We start from the raw sequence: 20,021 nt of genomic DNA, 5'->3' as shown, positions 1-20,021 counted from the left end.
TTTTATTGGATGTAGACCATGGAAGGTTTTCATGGCAAATTCTAGCTAGTGGCACTGCTGATCAGCTGGTTACATAAATTAAAAACCATACAGTTTGTGCTGAGTATAGAAGGCAAGGCCCATGGGTTCCTCCTAGATTTGTCATTTGATGAGGACTATGACACACTAGTTACCACATTTGAATAGTGATTTGGAAACACTACACCTATGCTAATGCTCAGGGAGAAATTTAACTGTAATAAAAGACAATCTGGGGAGAAACTTGGTACTTGTGCCGTTGATCTGTGCTACGTTGTGTACAGAGTCTATCCACTGTTCCCCAAGGAAGCCACGAAGAATTGCTGACACACTGACTTGTGTGTCCCAGACTGTTACGCATTCCACACGCGTCTCTGTCCCGTCTTGTATTCCCACGCGCGCCATGTTTAACAAACGCTCCCGCCGCAAGTAATACTCCTGTCACTATTTTAGTTCCCCTCTTTCCTCAATTCCCCGCTCACTATTGTGGATACTCCTAGAGCGCGTTATTGCCTTACTAGCTTTCATTTCGGTATTTGATCTTGTAGCCTGCCCATCGTTTTTCGACTTTGCCTTTAGTCTTGGATTGTTGCTCTCTCGTTGTCTTTCCCGTCTTCAGACCTACTCGCTTGCTTCCTGGTTTCGTTTTTGGTCAGTGATTTGGATCCATACACTCTGCCTGCCCTCACACAGACTGTCTGCATTATCAGGTGTTTCTATAAGCCTCGAACACCCTGGAAGGAGGCTGACAAAAGATTGTCTCACCTGGGGAGTGATGGCTTGACATTTGTCTTTACTTAAAATTTAGTATCTACGATAGTACTATACTATTCCAGATACTAAAACTCAGAAAAGACTACGTGTAAATTTAGATTACCCGATGTGGACACAAAACTTTTAACACTTCTAGAATTGTCACAAACGGTTGGTAATATATTATATTCTTTATTCAGTGTCACTATAGGCTTTTCTGGGGACCTTTAATCACTGCTTCGGTGGGACCGAATCAACACTAGTGCTGTGTGAATTGCTTGAACACTGCATGTCAGAGCTGAGAGGAGGGCTCCCCTGCAGACATTTGCTATCTACTTCACATGGTTTATCAAGGCTTTCCTCATGCCTTCCAATGAACACGAGTTGCTGGAGTCTGCTACCTGAACTCAAGTTCAGAAAGGCAAGCTCAAGTTGGATCGATAGTGTATGTGAGATGGAGAGTGACCCACTTTGAATATATCCTGTGGCCATTTAATTTTAGGCTGAAAATTCTAAATTCTTATTTTACTCTACAGTATATGTTAGACTAAACAAATCATTCAGTAAAAGCATGATCTTGTATAATATTTAAAATTGTCATAACACCTGCATTTTGTGTTGTCTGGTGGTCATAGACTTCCTAATCAGAATCAGAAACTTTTATTTGCCAAGTACAAGAATTTATCTTGGTGCAGGTGTCGACATAAATTCCAATAAGATAAAAGTAACAAAAAAGAAATCTACTGAATCAAAGTTCAGTGATATGTACAATTTAAATTTAATACAAAGAAAATTAATGTCAAGGTAATAAAGTATTAATGTTTTTTTAAGAATAGGAAAAAACTTCACCTGAAAAATGTATAACGATGTTTCCAGCATCATTACAAACCACAGCAGCATGCTTGTAGAGGCCATATTTCACAAATATGAGATCTCCTAGTTCCAGGTCCGGCATTTCAGTTGATGAAAAATCTTTTATCATCTGTAAATATTTGCATTTCTCCATGTTATTCAAAATTCCATATTTACATGTGATGGAAGACATCTGAACAAGATAGAAATTACGTTACACAAAGTAAGTAGTAGTTACATCATTTTCCCTACGGGATTAATAAAGTATTATCTATCTATCTAGAAAACATTTTATTTGCTGGATACTCTAAGATTACCCAAAAAATATGTATTGCTCTGTTTCTGATCATTTAATATTTAAAAACATTAAATTATTTTAATATATTTTGTATTTATGTTATTCTATTTTGTTATTCTGTATTAAAAAAACATTATTCTAATGTTGTATCAACTTACCTTAAAGACTCCAAAAGAGACAAATTTGTGTTTCTTGTTTTTCTTTTATATGATAGCTGGAAATAATTTTGACAGTATATGTTTATAAAGAAAAAGACCACTCAGAATGAAACTGCAAGCTATTTATGTGAGGTTTTCTGGGTGTGGCCAGCCCTTGACTAACTTTGTTTAATTCAAATCAAAAATCTTGATGGCCATGCTTCTACTATATTTTAGTAAACTCACTTTACTCAAGACTAAGACTTCTTCTGCACTTTATTAAATGCTGAAGTTAAACAGTAATGAATTTCTGCATTAGCCTTAGCAGGAAGTCTTCAGGATTGCTTTCTACATTACTGACGTCACATTCAGAAATTTTCCACTGCTGTACAAAGGCTATTGTTCCACTGATCATAATGATTTGTATTTTGATGTAAGTTCAAGATCTGTAAAATGAAACTAGACTAATTGTAGAAGCTCAGGAAAAGGCTATCAGGGCAAAAGAAAGTATGTACTTTGAGTGAGAACTATAATCAGAAAAAAACATGCAAGAGCTATAGTAAATACCAAACAGGTTATATTTTTCAGTTTTCTAAGATTATGATTCTGAAGGAAGCACACTTATTAGTACTGTGCAAAACCAGTATCTTAACTCTTTCTCTTGCAATCACCGCAACACATAATAAAATTAGCATAATTTGCTAGTATCTTACATCCTGCAGTGGCATAGTGCTCACAGGATGTGTAAAGTAATGAGTTGACTTGAATGCAAAATGTTTCCTCTGGACTTCCCCTTATATTTTCTGAGGGGAGGGGGTTGTAGTAACAGATCAATTTACTTGTTATCTCTTACTGTTTGAAAGCTCAATTGTACAATAATTTGTTCAAAGGTTAAACAGAAAATAAAAATAAAAAAGTGTTTGAGGTGAAATAGCATATAAACCAAGTTCTGCTTTTTTCAATATCAATTGAGACGTCATGGAAAGGACTTAGATGCAGAATATGTCAGACCACAGTCATTTAATACACACAATATTTTAGTTGCAGTGTTTTTTATTCTCTGTTATCACTATTACTTACCTTTTTTGTTACTGGACATCCACTTCAACATAAACATTTTAAATTTAAGCTTTTAATTAAAATAAATTTGAAAAAATATGAAAACACAAATTCTTAATAAACACTAAATAACTCAAGTTCAAGAGATTGTTACAGGCTGAACACAGAACAGGTTGCGGAGTTGAGATTGGCATAGTCACAGTGCTGTAGTGCCTTTTACTTAGTAAACAGTACATATATTGGAGAAAAGAGTAAAGATTTGCTCACAGTGTCAATTAAAATAAATTAAATATTCTTCAGTCACTGCTAATGCTTAACATTGGTTTCATAGAATCCATTTTTGCTTGTTGCCAGGTCAGTCATTTAGCTGTTCCTCCTCTTGCAGCCCTGCAGCTTAAAAGCTTAGATCTCTTCAGGAACTCTTGTGCTCTGTGGTGCCTGTATCAGGAATAGGTTATGCCTCAATCAAGAATTATTCATGACTTGTTCACGACTATGCCACCTAGCAACTATAAAGGATGTGAGGTCATTTATTTCTTTGCCACAGGTTCTATTAATCTCCCAGAATCACCAGTGCACACACACCTACAACTGACATTATTATACTATAAGTGCCCTTTTTATTTAAAAAAAGTTAATACTATCTACCCAAGCAAGGCACATTATAAAACCCTAATCCAAAAGACACACATTTCAGGCTGGCCCACTGGACTCCACCTACCCAACAAATCCATATAAATATTCAATACTAAGTGGATTCAAACATGCACAGTAAAGCAATTAAATGATTAAATCATTTCACTAACAACCAATGCACCACGAGTGCCCCTGTTGGTCATTTTGGCCAGCCAATCATGTACCGTGGTACAACGCAGTGAACTGTGGATAATTTTGTGTGGTATGGGGTTGTACAGTGCATTTTGAATGGCTGCATCTATAGTTAAAATTATTGAAAAAAAATCATAATCATTAAGAAACTTAAAAAAGATTCGGAACTATGTAATATAAAAATCATATTTTTGTAACAATATGTAAATGAGCTGCTGGGAATGTGTACTTTCTGTCTTAACATCAAACAAAAGCAAACTGATTTACATTTCCATATATCTAGATGTTAAGGACACAGCACTATCATTTTCTGCAAACAACTGGTATAAAGCAGAACACACTCCAGCTGGGATGCCAGTGCATCTCCAGGCACACACTGATACAAAAATGGCAGCCTTTGGATCCCACAAGAATGCTGTGCGTTTTGAGCTTTTGAGGCCTCTGGAAACTCAACACAAAACTGCTAGAGAACGAGGGGGAAGTATCCCACTACAAGGAGAAACTGACACAGTGGTTGTCCGTGCGGTGCCTGTATGGGTCAGTGGGAGAGTGGTGGGAAGAGGTGAAGGTGAGGATAAGGGCCTTTTTCGTGGCTGAGGGGAGGAGTGCTCCGCTGCCAGACGGAGAGGAGTGCTAGCCAGGAAACAGAGGCAGCTGCAGCGTCTCTACACGATGCTGCACAGTGGCTTCGATGTGCTCGAGGATATCACCCTTTTAAAAAAGGACATCCGGAGCATAGCGGAAGAAAGTAGTTGAGGCGTGCTGTTAAGAGGCAGAGTGCAGTTCTTGGAAGAAAATGAGAAGTGTACTCGCTTCTTTTTCAGGAAAGTGGTAGGCTCCAAGTCTGTCATGGAGAGGGTAGTTGATGAGGAGGGAAGAGAGAGAACAGAGCCTAGTGTTATCCTCTCCTGCACCGAGGCCTTCTACTCAAGACTGTACAGCTCTACAGAGGTAAATGATGAAGAAATTCATTTTTTTACCTTAAAGCTAGAAATCGTTTTGAGCGAAGAAGATAGGGAAGTACTTGAGAGGGATTTGACAGTAGAAGAGCTGAGACAGGCTATGGAGAGCTTACAGAAGGGGAAAACTCCGGGTGCTGACGGGCTCCCAAAAGAATTTTATTGCACCTTTTGGGATCTGCTTAAGGATCCGCTACTGCTCCTATTCGAGGAAAGCTTTAAGACAGAATTGCTGCCTGACTCCTTAAGAGAAGGCACTATCTCTCTCTTAAGAAAGAAGCGAAAAATGATATAAAGAACTGGAGACCCCTCAGCCTGTTAGGCGTGGACACTAAGATCCTGTCCAAAGCCCTTTTCCTGCGCCTACAAAATGTAGTGGCCTCACTGGTAGGGAAAGAACAGACTTGTGGGATAGCAGGACGCCTGATGAGCGACAACCTGGTCTTGTTGAGGGATGTCTGTCTGTACTCAGAGGACCGCTCCCTCCCTCTGTGCATTTTAGGTGTAGACCTAGAAAAGGCCTTTGACCGCCTAAACCGGCAGTACTTAACATCGGTACTTGAGCACATGACGTTTGGCCCCATCATGAGAAAGTGGATTAACCTGTTGTACACAGGTAGCAACAGCAGAGTAATGGTTAATGGCAATAGATCACACCCCTTTGAAGTCTGTTCAGGGGTGAGGCAGGGCTGCCCATTATCCCCCTTGTTATTTGTTTTGGCTATGGAGCCCTTAGCCTGTGCCTTGCGCCAGATAAGGCCATTAATGGGATACCAGTGCCTGGAAGTGGGGGAGGAGAGGTAAAGATGTCTCTGTACATGGATGACATCACCCTGCTCCTCTCTGACAATGCTTCAATTAGCAGAGCTTTGCAGTGCTGTGATCAGTTCTCTTTGGCTTCCTCTGCAAAAATTAATAAATCCAAGAGTGAGATTTTTATCAGAACTGGAGGGAGCCAAAAGAAGAACATGATCTCAGGCTGCAAGAGAAGAGAATTAAGGTCCTGGGGGTGTATTTTGGAGAAGAGATGGAAACAGTAAATTGGCAGAACAAAAACTGATGCAATGGAAGGACCGAGACCTCACCATGACAGGGAAGGTGCTAGTCATCAAAGTCGAGCTCTTGCCCGTCTTGAATTTAATGGCTTCTACCTTCCCAATCCCACACTGTGTTGCGGCGGTGCTGAGGAGATCGATGTTTCAATTTCTATGGGGTGGGAAGCAGGAAAGACTCAGGAGGGAAATAGCGTACAGGCCGCTACCCTTGGGGTTAAAGCCTGTCCCAGATATTGCTATGAAGCTGTTGTGCATTTTCCTGGCCTCTCTTCTGAGAGGCTTTGCGACAGCACCTGAAGTGTGTACACCTGGGCTTATTTTGCCAGCCTTTGGGTAGCTAGGGAGGTGTTCAGAGTGTGGGGTATCAGACCCAAGCTGGATGTCCCACTCTCTGACACATGCCCTCCAATTTATGGGACAGTTCAAAATTTTCTAAGATCTCACCCAATTGGCCATATTCCCTTGCGAGATGTCAGTGTCCAAAAACTGGAAGACTTCGTTGCACCTCAGAACAATAGGCAGACCACTGTGGGCATTTTAACATCAGTCCAAACAAGGAAGGTGTAGAAACACACATCCATCCAAGTTTCTGTGCAACGTTCACAGAGACTTAGCCTGGAGTGTCGTCCACCAGTGCTTAACGGTGCAAACTTTCTTGTAGCGCAGGGGCCTCACCCCCAGCCCTCGCTGCGTTAGGGTGGGCTGCAGTGAGGAGGAGACAGTGACCCATCTCCTGTGGTCCTGCTTTTTTCCTCAGGCTTTCTGGGCCCAGTGTGAAGGCTGATTGCAAGCCCTCACGCCCCACTTTTCCCTAACCACTGCTTTCATTATATACGGCATCTCTCCTGTCAAACTTCCTCCTGACGTGTTTGACAGGATCTGGGCCGTGGTGAACAGTGGGAAAGACGCCCTGTGGAGAGTGAGGAACATGGGGGTGTTCAAAGGCATCGAGGTCCCAGCCAAGGCAGCAGGTAGCCTGGCCCTGCCCATCACCCGAGAGGACTATCACCTCAGAGATCTGTGGAGAGAAGGGAGGCAGGAAGCAGAAAAGCTGTGGGACATAAATAGAGGGCATAGGACAGTATCTCAAGAAGCTGTGAAAAACATTATCATGTAAAAGTAAAGAATGGGATTTGCACCGGAACAAGATAAATTCTTGCTTTGTAACTGTTACCGTGTCAAAACCTACTGAGATGTGATCATATATCCTGTTTTAAGTTTGTATATCAATGTAAATCTTTCTATGTTGTGATTCCCTGTATTTATTTGTGAAAAGAAAATAAAGTTTTTAAAACTTGAAATCGAGTAATGAAGCCAATTTATAGATGGGAACTATTAGGAGGCCCTACTGTATTCTTTTCAAGAAACACCCTGGGATTTTTAATGACCACAGAGAGTCAGGACCTCAGTTTTACATCTCATCCAAAGGATGGCACCTGTTTACATTATAGTGTCCCTGTCACGTAGACTGCAGGGTGAGTGCCCCCTGTTGGCCCCACTAACACCTCTCCCAGCAGCAACCTTAGTTTTTCCCCAGGAGGTCCCTCATCCAGGTACTGACCAGGCTCACACCTGCTGAGCTTCAGTGAGTTGCCAGTTGTGAATTACAGAGTGATATGGCTGCTGGCAGAATGAGAAAGGAAGAATTGAATATACCAGAGAGAATTGTATAAGGAATAAACTGAGAAAGATAAATCGGGCAGACCAAGAGGGGAGGAGAAGAACACAACAGGAGGGAACAATATCACCATGTATAGCTGGTAAAGCGAAAGAATATTAGACATATGAACATAGAACACATGAATATTTAACCAAAGATTTGAGAAAAATCATTGAGAAAAGAGAAAAAAGAAACAGGAATATAGAGAGTATAGTATAAATAATATATTGACCTTTCAATGTGATTCTTAGTTAAATAATACCTACAAAAGCCCAAAAAGAGATAAGCTGCCTTCTAACTAAACAGAATACACTCCTTCCAAAAAAACAAAACAGAGATGGAGCTTCTGTTGTGTTACCTAGAGGCAAAATGCCTCTGTCCTGTTTAGTGAATAACTCTCTATCCTTTCCATCCCATCTTCACACACTTCTGCTCTATCACTAACCACAGTCACTATAACACCTGTCCTCTCCTCCAACTTCCTCAACTCTTCCTTTACTTAAACTCACAAACCTTTCACTGCTACATCTATAATCTTTTCCTCTACATTTTCAACCTTCACTCTGAGCTCTTAGGGAGTGATTTTTATATTGTTTTCTAATTTTTCCAAGCTACAATTCACTTCAGTTACTATGTTTTGTAGAGTGTTCTTCATCTCATTTTCTAACTTAACTAAAAAAATTAATCCACTCTGTCCTACAACCCTTACAGTTTCTTGCTGTGCAGCTGCATGAAATGATTCTGTTTCCGATGCAAAAACTTCACTCCCCTGGGACTATAGATCAACTGTAACTTCTGCCTCTGCGATCTCTTCATGAACTTCCTGGATATCTGCCATTTTGTTTGTACAAAACACTGCTGCACATAATAAAATCTACCTTTGTAAAGTATTACTCTTCTTGAACAAAACTGTTTAAACCAGAGAATCTCGTACTAATACCAATTGTTAAAAATAGGAGGTTACAAAAATGGAGAAATATCAGAAAATGACCAAGTGGATAAATCAGTTAAATCAGTAAGTAAAATAAATAATTATCACCCCCACAGTGTCAATATGTGTGGATATTACTTGTCAATTCTTTTATGTGTGCGGCACATTGGGAAATTGTGATTTTTTGTCAGTGTGATCAGAAACTACATGCTATGAAGGAGATGATTCTGTTTTAAATAGACCCTTTAAAAATAATATATATATATATATTTTAGAAATCTAAAATTAAGAAACGCCAATCCAGAAGTACCATAAATATTTGTTATTTTGTCTTTGTCTCCTCATGTCAGAGCAAGTAGTCAATATTTACAATAAAGCTTGAGGGGGGCATTCATGACAGCATGATTGAAAGGCAGATTAGCATATACTGTGTGTGAAATTGGGGTATGCGAAATGACAAATTCCTAATGCAAGAAATTGTATATGGCTAATAAAGTGATCTGATCTTATATTATTAACAATTCATATAAACTATGGTAATTTATATATTTATGTATAATATTATACATAAATAACAATTAACATTACTTTTATAATTGCATGCAGCGGAAGTGAAACCAAACAAATCACAAATGTCTCAAACATTAACATTAGTATGTTAAATGTTAAGTATGTTAAATTTAAATAACATTTTTAACATCTCATGATGTTATTTAAATAAAAAATAAATAAATATTAAAAAACACTGAATGTAAATTACTGAAAACACATCAAAAACATTTTGTCATTAACAAAACAAAAAAATTGATTTCTACAGAAAAGACATTAGTATGGTAGCAGCCACAGTGTTCAAAAATTCAGACAGGTATTGAGGTGCCAAGCCATGTAAAGCCTTATAGGTGAGCATGAGGATTTTAAAGTTTACGTGGAATTTGACCGGAAGCCAGTGCAAGGACTCCAGGATAGGAGTAATGTGAACACTTGCACTAGACCTGGTCAGGATTCTGGCTGCTGAATTTTGGACATACTGCAGCTTGTTCAGAGTAGATTTAGATACCCCAGGGAGTAAGAGCATTGCAGTAGTCACTTCGAGAGAATACAAATATGTTGATCAGCTTTTCAGCCACAGTTAATGATAGCATAGGGCGTAGTCTTGCGATATTTCTAAGGTGAAAAAAAGATGTTTTGACAGTATGCTGTACATGTGGGTCAAATGTTAAGCCAGAATCGAATATAACCCCAAGGTTTTTCAATTTTGATTGAAGCTCAAGTACAGAGCCATCTACAGATAGGGTTACAGGACTGGCTTTACGAAGTTGATGGGGGGTACCAATAAACATGACTTCAGTCTTGTCACAGTTAAGATGAAGGAAGTTTTGAGTCATCCAAATTTTTATGTCAGAGATGCAATTAGATAGAATAGAGACAGCCACATCAGTGTCGGGTTTGGTATGGATGTATATTTGAGTATCGTCAGCGTAAAAATGAAAGCTGAGGCCATGTGAACTTAAAAGCTGACCAAGTGGGAACATGTAAATGCTGAAGAGCAAGGGGCCCAGTATTGAGCCCTGGGGGACACCAGCCTTGACAAGACCAATTTCAGACCTGTACCCATTGAGAGAGACAAAGTGACAGCGATCAGTGAGGTAAGACTGAAACCATTTGAGGGCAGAGTCAGAGACTCCAAACACAGTCTCGAGACGAGAAAACAAGAACTGGAAATGCTGACAGTAGCCATGCATTTGAAGTAAAAAAGAACTGGAAATGCTGACAGTAGCCATGTGTTACCTATTGTATCTAGATTCTTAAAGACACTTTAACAGTCACAATATTTGTAACAGTATGCTAATGTTACCAAATCAACGAGTAAGGAAGTGTTTTAAAACAACTTTGAAATGTGTTAAAATGTTAAAGAAACTGAGTTCCAGAAGAAAAAACAGTCTGTCAGCCCTTTTATTGATGGTGTCAGAGAATTTGTCCCTGTTGTCCATTAAAAAAAAACATTTTGATGAAGACACCTTGCAATTCAACAGCTTTCTATCATGCAACTTAACATCTTTCTGCTATCTGCTGGCAACATCTTGGAGTAGGGGCAGGGAGTGCAAATGCTCTCTCCTCGCACTGAACAGCTGGGTGATTCTACAGTCCTGTTACACGTGAATTGTACATTTTGTTAATATGTCAATTCCAGTACATTTTGTAATAGGTACTGGGGTGCCAAGCTGTGTAAAGCCTTGTAGGTGAGCATGAGTCAATAGAGGTCGACGAAAAACCTTATAGGACGCCAGTGCAAGGATTCAGGGACAGGGAGTATTGTGATCACTTGCATGTGATCTGGGCAAGATCATAGCTTCTGAATTCTGGACATACTGAAGTTTGAAGTTTATTTGGTGTGGACTTAGATACCCCAGCAAATAGAGCATTGCAGTCTTCAATTCTAGAAAAGATAAGTATGTTGACCAGCTTTTCTGCTACAGTCAAAGACAACATGGGACATTGTCTTGTGATATTTCTGAGATGAAGAATGATCGCCCCCAAATTCTTCAATATAGATTGAAATTCAGGAAAAGCTTTAGCTTGCATTAGCTGCAAAGCATTACTTCAGTGTCACAAAGCGTCTTTCAGGACCCTATTCAGACGGCAGAATCTGGAGTGGAGTGAGACAGACATGGGAAAAAAGACTAGGATCGGGGCTGGAAGAAGAACAGGGGGGCATGTCAACGGTGCACTGGTGCTCGGGGGGGTGTGGTCCAAGGCAAACAAGTCCAAAGGGAGTCCGTAGGAACATCCAGAGAATGCAAAAGTCCAGAGCCGGGAACTCCAAACCAAGACAGATGTGACAGATGTTAAAAGCCGGAGCAGGATCCGGTGAAGAGTCGGGGGAATAAAAAGGGGTAACGGGTCCAAGTGCTCCAAGTCCCAGACCCAGATGGTCAGGATGCAGTTGCAAAGCCTATGCCATCGGGCCACTCCTGGACTCGATGGTAGGCGCGGTTCTGGGCGTTCATCTTCCAAAGCTGAGCCTGGAATGGTGGGAGCATCTGGCTCTCGTAGGGAGGGGCTAGAACAGGGGCTGGGGCGAAAAATCAAGACGAACAAGAAAAAGCTGGAGCGCCCTTAAGAGGAGGGGAATAAGATTGTGACATTCATTCTTGTTGCAGTTTAAATAAAGGAAATTAGTCTTCCAGGTTTTTATGTTAGAGATGCAATTAGAGAGTGTAGAAACAGCTACTTCATAGTTAGATTTAGTATTTAAAAATAATTACTATCATTGAATTTTAAAAAGTGCAAAAACCTTTGAGGAAAAACAAATTTCCAAATATAATGGATATATAATTATAAAGTTAATCATTCATATAAGGAACAGATCGGAGAAAACTGAGTAGAAGAAGGCTGACTGGAAAAAACTGCCCTCAAAAACTACACTACTACTCCTAGAAATCTACAGTTCTACTTCCTTAGGTCCTGCAGGTCAAACCCAGTCTTGGTTGGTTATAAGTACTTACATTTGTTCAAACACATTTTGTTTAATGTTTTTAATTTCAACCTTGCAAGTGTGTGCCGGTGTCTGGGCCAAATTTCCCCCCTCTGTCTTTACCGTGGCCTCTAAATGATCCCCATGTATGATTGGCTTGCACTTTCCCTGCGATGGACTGGCCCTCCTGTCCAGAGTGTACCCTGCCTTGTGCTTGTTGCTTGCTGCGTAGGTTCCGGCTTCCTGTGACACCACATGGTATAATGCAGTTTGGCAAATGACATGACATAGCCTAATATTTATATAAATATACACTTTTAATATAAATAGTTTTGGCTAATGTTTTTATCAACAAACCCAGTCAGTGGGAGATAGAGATAATGCACAATTTTTGAAGCACTTTGAGAAACACTCTGGGATTATATTAATATTATTTCCTAGAAATAACAAATATCCCATAATTCTCACACCTGCCATAGAACAGTTTCCAATCCCCCTGAGTATGGAAACTCAATATAGCTACAGCCCAGTACGTGATCTCCTGTTACAGCCTGTGGAACAAGCAGTGACCCTGTCTCACAATTATGTTTTACCTGATGTATTTAAGTGTCTGTCAATATGTTTTTACTGTAAATATCTGTAAATGTTATGTTAATTGTGCTGTTAACTCTGTAAATTGTTTCTGCTTTGGTAACACTTTCGTAATTCATCATTCATGCCTTTGATTAGAATTTCAAGGAATCTCTGTTTTAAATTAGTTTCACCTGAATAACCAGAATATCAAGTAAATATAAAAAACATCTAGGAATATTCTGGGGACAGGGAACAGAAGGGAAATGTTATCCTGTACATTTGGAGAATATGTTTCTCATGCCTTTAATAATTGGAGTTAGACAGCTTTTGTGAACATAACCGGGGACAGACCATAGGAAAATAAGAAGGATCACAAACGAGGAGGCCCTTTGACCCAATCTAGCTCATTTGGTAGTTTCTAGATTATTGATTCCAGGTTCTCATTGTCGAAGAAAAGTCTTCACTCAGGTTAGGTGTGGTCAAGCAGAGTCCCTTTATTCATGCGCATGGGGAGGATATAATCATGCAGATCTGAGAGCAGCCTCTCATACAGATCTGTGAGTAACCTGTCCACTGAGATGATAAATGCAATGAGTTTTATACAGCAAATTCACACAGGAAGCTCATTCTAAGTTTCCATATTAGGAGTTGTTTCTCTCTCTACAAACATTTCTTTGTAATTGACCACATTCTTCTTAAGAAGCAGTTCTACCTTGCATACAGACAAAAGGAAGCATATAAATAAAAGGTGGGAAATGAGCTAGATATCCTGCAGTTGTACCATTAATATCAAAATGTCAAATAATATGCTTGCAATTGTTCTTTCATACTGTTGCTGGGTAAAAAGCATTTTTTTAAAGCCAACTAGTCACTATCTTATACACTTAAAAAAAGGTCAATGCTAAAATTCTTCCTCATCATCCAAAAGTGTTTAAAAAACCATATTCTGCTGTGGGATGTGAAATAAATTTATTAATTAATGTGAAATTAATTTATTAAGTAGAGCTCAGAAAAGATGTTTGCTCAATGCGTAGCACTGTAGCACAGGCATTTCTGAGTGTTTTTAAATCTTAGAGGGTTGGGTCTCTAATGAAAGTCCAAGGGTCTCCTGGAGCCATTAGAGTACTGGCTTCAACAATATGGCGTGTTCCACAGTTCTGAAATTCTCAGTGTGAAGTAGTCTCCCTATTCTCAGTTTCAAACACAGTTTCCACTTGTGTCTTTTGGCTCAAGATTCACTGCTTATTCTAAACCTTGTATGGAGCACAATGGGATTTTTCATATTTCAGTTTATAGAAGATTGCTTACAATGCTACACCTTGTTGAGCACTGAAATGTAATTATCATGAATGTTTTCCTGCAGTTTTTCAATGCATAATGTTCTAATTAATTCTGGCTCATTGCCTTTCAATGTTATACAGATCTGGCTTTCCAAGATCCAAGATTTAGTTTAGTTAAAAAACTAAGCTCCTGCCCTAAACATGTGCATACTTGACAGACATAACTTTAAAAACAAAGGAACAGGCTTTTCTAAGAAATGGAATATGCTGAAAAAAACAGGAAATCACATGATATGAGGCTGTTTGAATTTAAATCGGCAGTTGTTTCCTCCTGTTTTTCAAAACCTCAAAGTAAGCAGATGGACAGAGATGTTTCCCAGTCAGATTTTACTCTTCCTAGGGATTCTCTTCCTTGGGGTCAGGAGAAGAAGTTCTTCTTCTCTTTTGGTGGGAGAAGAAAGTGTGGGGGCCAGAAAGAGCTTCAGAACTGCAGGTCCTTAAAGAGGTTGGAACAATAATCACTGTATACAGAATCCAGAAAAATAACAGTGAGTGTGCAATTTTTAAAAGTTAATGTATATTAGCATGTATTTTTGTATAGTTCCGGTGAGTAGCTGGGTCAGCATGCGTAGGCTGCCAAGGAACAAGTAATAGGTTTATTCCATGCTGAAAAGAGAAGTAAGAACACACAACGTTTCGGCTCGTGGCTGGGGTGGCAGCGTGATTAGATTTGGTTGTAATCAAAGCTGCAGGACACAGAAATTATTCAGTTGCCATCTGTACCACCTCCTCTGGTGCTGTCCCTTGGTGTCAATGGGTCTTTTTGGTTTTGGACATTTTTTCTGGAACGTTTACATTGCCCGTATCCAGGACACCAAGATAGAAACAACTGCATTATGGGAGTCAGGAACTGTTTTAGTAAAATCACTTTATTTTCATTTTTTATCTCTTCTAGGGTGGTATGGTAGCACAGCAGTTAGTATGGTTGCCTCGTAGCTCTGGGTCTTTGTGTTCAATTCCTGGGCTGCTATTTTACCTAGAGTTAATATGTTCTCCTCTTGCTTGTGTGGGTTTCCTCCCACAATCCAAAGTTGACACTGTGAGTCCATCTGCGACTTTGAAAGAGCTACAGTGTTGAACTGAAAAATGATGTCCGTAGATAACAGTCACTGCCAATAAGGGGCTTGTATGGAAGGTAAAAACTTTCTCAAATTCAGCATTTTAATCTTATTTCTGTTTGACTTCCAAGCCTTTACTTTGTTATTATACTGCTCATTGTGACTGTTAGTGTTGTTACTCCTAGTTCTATAGGTTTACTAAATTACACAAGAGATTGAATTTGTTACGCATTCCACTCGCGCCTCTGTTCCTTCATGCATTCCCACGCGCACACCCTGTAAAACAAGCTCACGCCGCAAGTAAAACGCCAATCACCTTTCTCTCCCGTCCCTATTTTAGTTCTCCTTTTTCCTCACTTCCCCGCTCACTATTGCGGATTCTCTTCGAGCTCTCTAGTGCGCGTTTATCTCTTGCTTTTCTCCGGTATTTGATCTCCTTGCCTGCTTCTCATTTTCGATTTTCGCCTTGTGTTTTGGATTGTTGCTTCCTCGTTGACTCTGTGTTCAGACCTACTGCTTCCTGGTTTTCGATTTTGCCTAGCGATTCAGCTTAGTGTCTTTCTCTGAGTCTTGAGTCCTGCACAGGATCCATTACCCTATCAGCTGATAGAATTTGTTCTTCAAAAAAGGAAACTTGTATCTCATAAACAATATTTCTTTTGACCAACAAAATTAATAGTTTATTAGCGAGGAAAGGAACAAGCTACACAGCAATGTTGTTAAAGCCGATACCTTGGCTTCCTTCAAAACATGGCTGGATGAGATCCTGTTAGTGTCACGCTTTCTAAAGCTATTGGGCGCTCCTACTCTGATTCTGTCCCTAGTTTCCCTGTGCTTGTCTGGTATGTCTTTGTCTTGGGCTATATATTTCTGGCTTTCGCTTTCCTCCTTGCTCAGCATTGAGGGTTCGGATGTTTTGAGACCCACCTACCACCAGGTGGTCTCCTATGCGGCCTGAGGGCATAGGTTTCTACCCAACATTGTCTGACCAGCTGAGCCCGGGCTAACCCTCCGTTTTGCCTCTACGCATAGGGTATTTTCGCTTTCCTGCCATTTCACAGCTTGTCTCTTCCGACATCTGTGACAGTTAGTTACAGTTAGGCCAGTTAGTTGGGACGAAATATTCTTCTATGTGTTCATATCCATTCTTATGCACTTAAAATTCTCTGTGTCATGATGGTGTTAATTAAATTGTATAACTGTTCTGTATTTCAGGATAATCATCAGTGCCCCATTACAAGAAAATGGAACTGAAGAAATCTACAAGTGTGCCTACAATAACAAAGACTTCCAGCCTATAAGCCTTGAAGGTACCGAGTATTGAGAGCATACTAGTCCTTAATTAGACAGCTCATTTATTCACTGAGGCCTATTTGCAACTTAGAGATGCCAAATGAGAGAAAAGGAGTTCTGACCAACTACCATTTTCTAACCATTTTATCCAATCAAGGGCCACAGGAGAGCCAGAGCCTTTTCTGTAAAACCATCAGTCCAAAGCACACAGACACAAAAACATGCTCATCTTTTCAAATCATAGTTTCAAATCAAATCAAAGTTTATTTATCAAATGCATAACAATACAGCAGTAGTTGCTGGCAATGAAATGTCTTTTCCGCGAGCTCACAAATATCACAAGAATCACAGAAATCACAAAAACACAAAAATCACAAAATTGAGGTTATGAAAATAAGGTTACATAATAATAGATGGAATAGAAATGGAATACTCAATATGAGTAGAGCTGCTATGTGTCCAGGGTGTATGCAATATAAGTAGTGTGGTTAAGCAGAATACAGTGAAAACTGTGTGTCCATGTAGACATTACAGGTGATTTGCTTAAGGAGCTGCAGGTTGGCTATTTAGCAGTCGTATTGCCTGGAGGTAGAAGCTGTTCCGTAGTCTGGACTTGGACCGAATGCTTTGGTACCGTTTACCGGGCGGTAGGAGGGAAAACAGTTTGTGACTGGGATGACTGGGGTCCTTAAGAATGGACCTGGTCTTCTTCAAACATCTAGCTGAGTAGATATCCTGGATGTTTGGTAGCTCACAGCCAGTAATGAGCTGCGTTGACTGCACCACCCTCTGCAATACTTTGCGATCCCGGGCGGAGCAGTTCCCATACCAATTCAATTCAATTCAACTTTGTCATTAAACTTACACAGGTGCATAGTATAATGAAAAGTGTTTCTCATTAGTCACTCAGGTGCAGTATATAAATAGGACAGAAGATAAGACAATAGACAGTAACACAATAACAATAACAGTAACATGTAATAACATAACATGTAATCAAGTAATCAAAGCTTTGCAAAATTTCGCAAACAGATATAACAGGAAAAAATATAACAGGACAAAAACAGTGCAAGGTAATTCTTGGAGCAGTGATGCAACCAGTCAGGATGCTCTCAATAGTGCACCTGTAGAAGTCGGCCTGGATTTTTGATGGCATGCCAAACCTCTTTAGCCTACGGAGAAAGAATAGGCACTGCCGTGCTGTTTTGACCATGGTGTTGGTGTGGTGGGTCCAGGTTAAGTCCTCTCCACTGCAGTCCCACTGATGTAGATAGGTGTGTGATCTCCTCCCTGGTGTTTTCTGGAGTCCACAATCATCTCCTTAGTCTTACTGATGTTCAGAGAGAGGTTGTTCTCCTGGCACCATGCTGCCAGGGTTTCAACCTCCTCCCTGTACGCAGACTCTTCACCATTTGTGATCAGGCCGATGACTGTTGTATCGTCCGCAAACTTAATGATGTAATTTGAGTTATGCCTGGTGACACAATCATGAGTAAATAAGGAGTAGAGGACAGGGCTAAGCACACAACCTTCGGGGGACTCCAGTGTTTAGGGTCAGGGTAGAGGATATGTTAGTGCCCACCCTCACCACCTGCAGACGTTCCGTCAAGAAGTCCAGGATCCAGTTACAGAGGGAGGTGTTCAGTCCCAGGTCCTGGAGCTTGATGACAAAGCTTTGAGGGCACTTTGTAATTGAATGCTGAGCTGTAATCAATAAACAGCATTCTCACATATGTTCCTTTTTTATCCAGGTGTGAGAGGGCAGTATGGAGGGCAGTGGCAATAGCATCTTCTGTTGACCTGTTCTGGTGATACGCAAATTGCAGTGGCTCTAGAGTGTCAGGCAGTGAGGAGGTATGCTTTGACCAACCGCTCGAAGCACTTCATGATAACTGATGTGAGTGCAACAGGGCGGTAATCATTCAGGCAACTGACTCTGGGTTTCTTAGGAACAGGGACAATGGTGGTTTTCTTAAAGCAGGAAAGAACTATAGACTGAGCTAGAGAGAGATTGAATATGTCCGAGAAGACATCTGCCAGCTGGTCTGCACATGCCTTCAGAACGCGGCCAGGAGCATTGCGTGGATTGGTCTTAAAAAAACTTTACACACATCCGTTCTGGATATGATCAGTAGGTTTCCGTCTTGGATTTCTGGAATCTTCCTGACTGGATCTACGTTACTGATGAAGTAAGAGACAAGATGTTAAAAGGGTTAATAACTTAAGTCAGTTCTGCCTGAAAATTAGACTTCTAAGCAACAGGGGTTTATGGCAGGAAAGGGGGTTAACTGATAAGGATTCCAGATGCGAGCAAGGAACCCCCTGGGGGCATAATCTTAAACTGACCATTTGGCCAGGGCCTTTTAACTGGCCAAATACCATGACCCCCCCCCCCCCCCCCCTTACCATAACATTGAATGACGTCTGAAGCAGCAAGCAAGGACTATATAACCTAAAAGTTCGTACCGGCACATCGAACAATACTTCGGTTTTGTTGTTTCTTGCGGGAAACAAGACTTCGGCTTTATTGTTCCTTGCATGCAATAAACTCATCTGTTTTACTTCATCTCGGGATCAAGAACCTTATTCGTTCTGTTACAACAAATTTGGTGTAGTCAGCAGGATGCTCCAGAAGGCGCAGAACTTCCCATCGGCAGGAGAGACGGTCAGCGCTCACATTACTAAGAGGTAAGGACTCCTTTTTTTAAAAAAAAAGTCCCGACTCTCTCTGACCGATTGGGAAGTCTCTGCTCCCTGCGAGAATCGCCCGAGATGACAGAGTAAACGTGAGTTCCTGAATTCCTCTGGCCCAGGGAAGACACCGGCGTATGTAATGGGTTGTTTGCTGTAAGCCCAGAATTTGGTCTGGCAGGCGGTCCGTGGTATTGTGTACAGGCGTTCGAAGCTGGTGTATGCCTTAATTGCGCGTGGAGTTTTTGAACGGGTTTTGGACCTTTACCGCGAAGTTCAGGACTGGTGTGGGCCTTAATTGCTCCCGGAGTTCTGAAGGTCAGAGCTGGTTTGGGCCTTAATTGCGCCCGGAGTTCTGAGGCTCAGGATTGGTGTGGGCCTTAATTGCGCCCGGGGTTCTAGAGCAAGTGGTGCATTAAATGCATGTAGTTCAGGACTGGTGTGGGCCTTAATTGCGCCCGGAGTTCTGAGGCTCAGGATCGGTGTGGGCCTTAATTGCGCCCGGGGTTCTGGAGCTGAGTGGTGCATTAAATGCACGTATAATCCAGGATTGGTGTGGGCCTTAATTGCGCCCGGGGTCCTGAGGCTAGCTACGCCTTGATCGTGCACGGATTGGCGTGGCGTGGTTTTTTGTTTTAAAGGAAACAGGAGTAGAAGAGATATATATATATATGTATGTATGTTTTTGGTGTTTCCCTTGTTTGTGAATACATATACACACGCACGACACTAACATAAACACACCTCATAATAAAAGAGCAAAGCATTAAGTAGCAGGATTTAAAGGACGTTGAGACCCGAGAATCGCCCTGATTGAGCTCAGTGTGTAAGTCCACCCCGGGGCAAAAGCAGCGATGCTGGCATTCTGGGGATGGTGAATTACTGATCAGGAAAGGGGGTTTTCGAGGTCTCGTTCCTTACCTGTGAACAGTGCGGTGTAAGTCCTCTCTAAAGTCTCTGAGAGGCATTTAGATCTGGAGGTAACAGACGCCCTTAGCTGAATGAGTGCAGGAATGCACAGGTTTTTCAAGTGAAAGCATC

Source organism: Lepisosteus platostomus, chromosome 6 (assembly GCF_059453375.1).
Source record: "Lepisosteus platostomus isolate fLepPlt1 chromosome 6, fLepPlt1.hap1, whole genome shotgun sequence".
Classification (NCBI taxonomy): Eukaryota; Metazoa; Chordata; class Actinopteri; order Semionotiformes; family Lepisosteidae; genus Lepisosteus; species Lepisosteus platostomus.
This window is presented reverse-complemented; position numbering follows the sequence as displayed.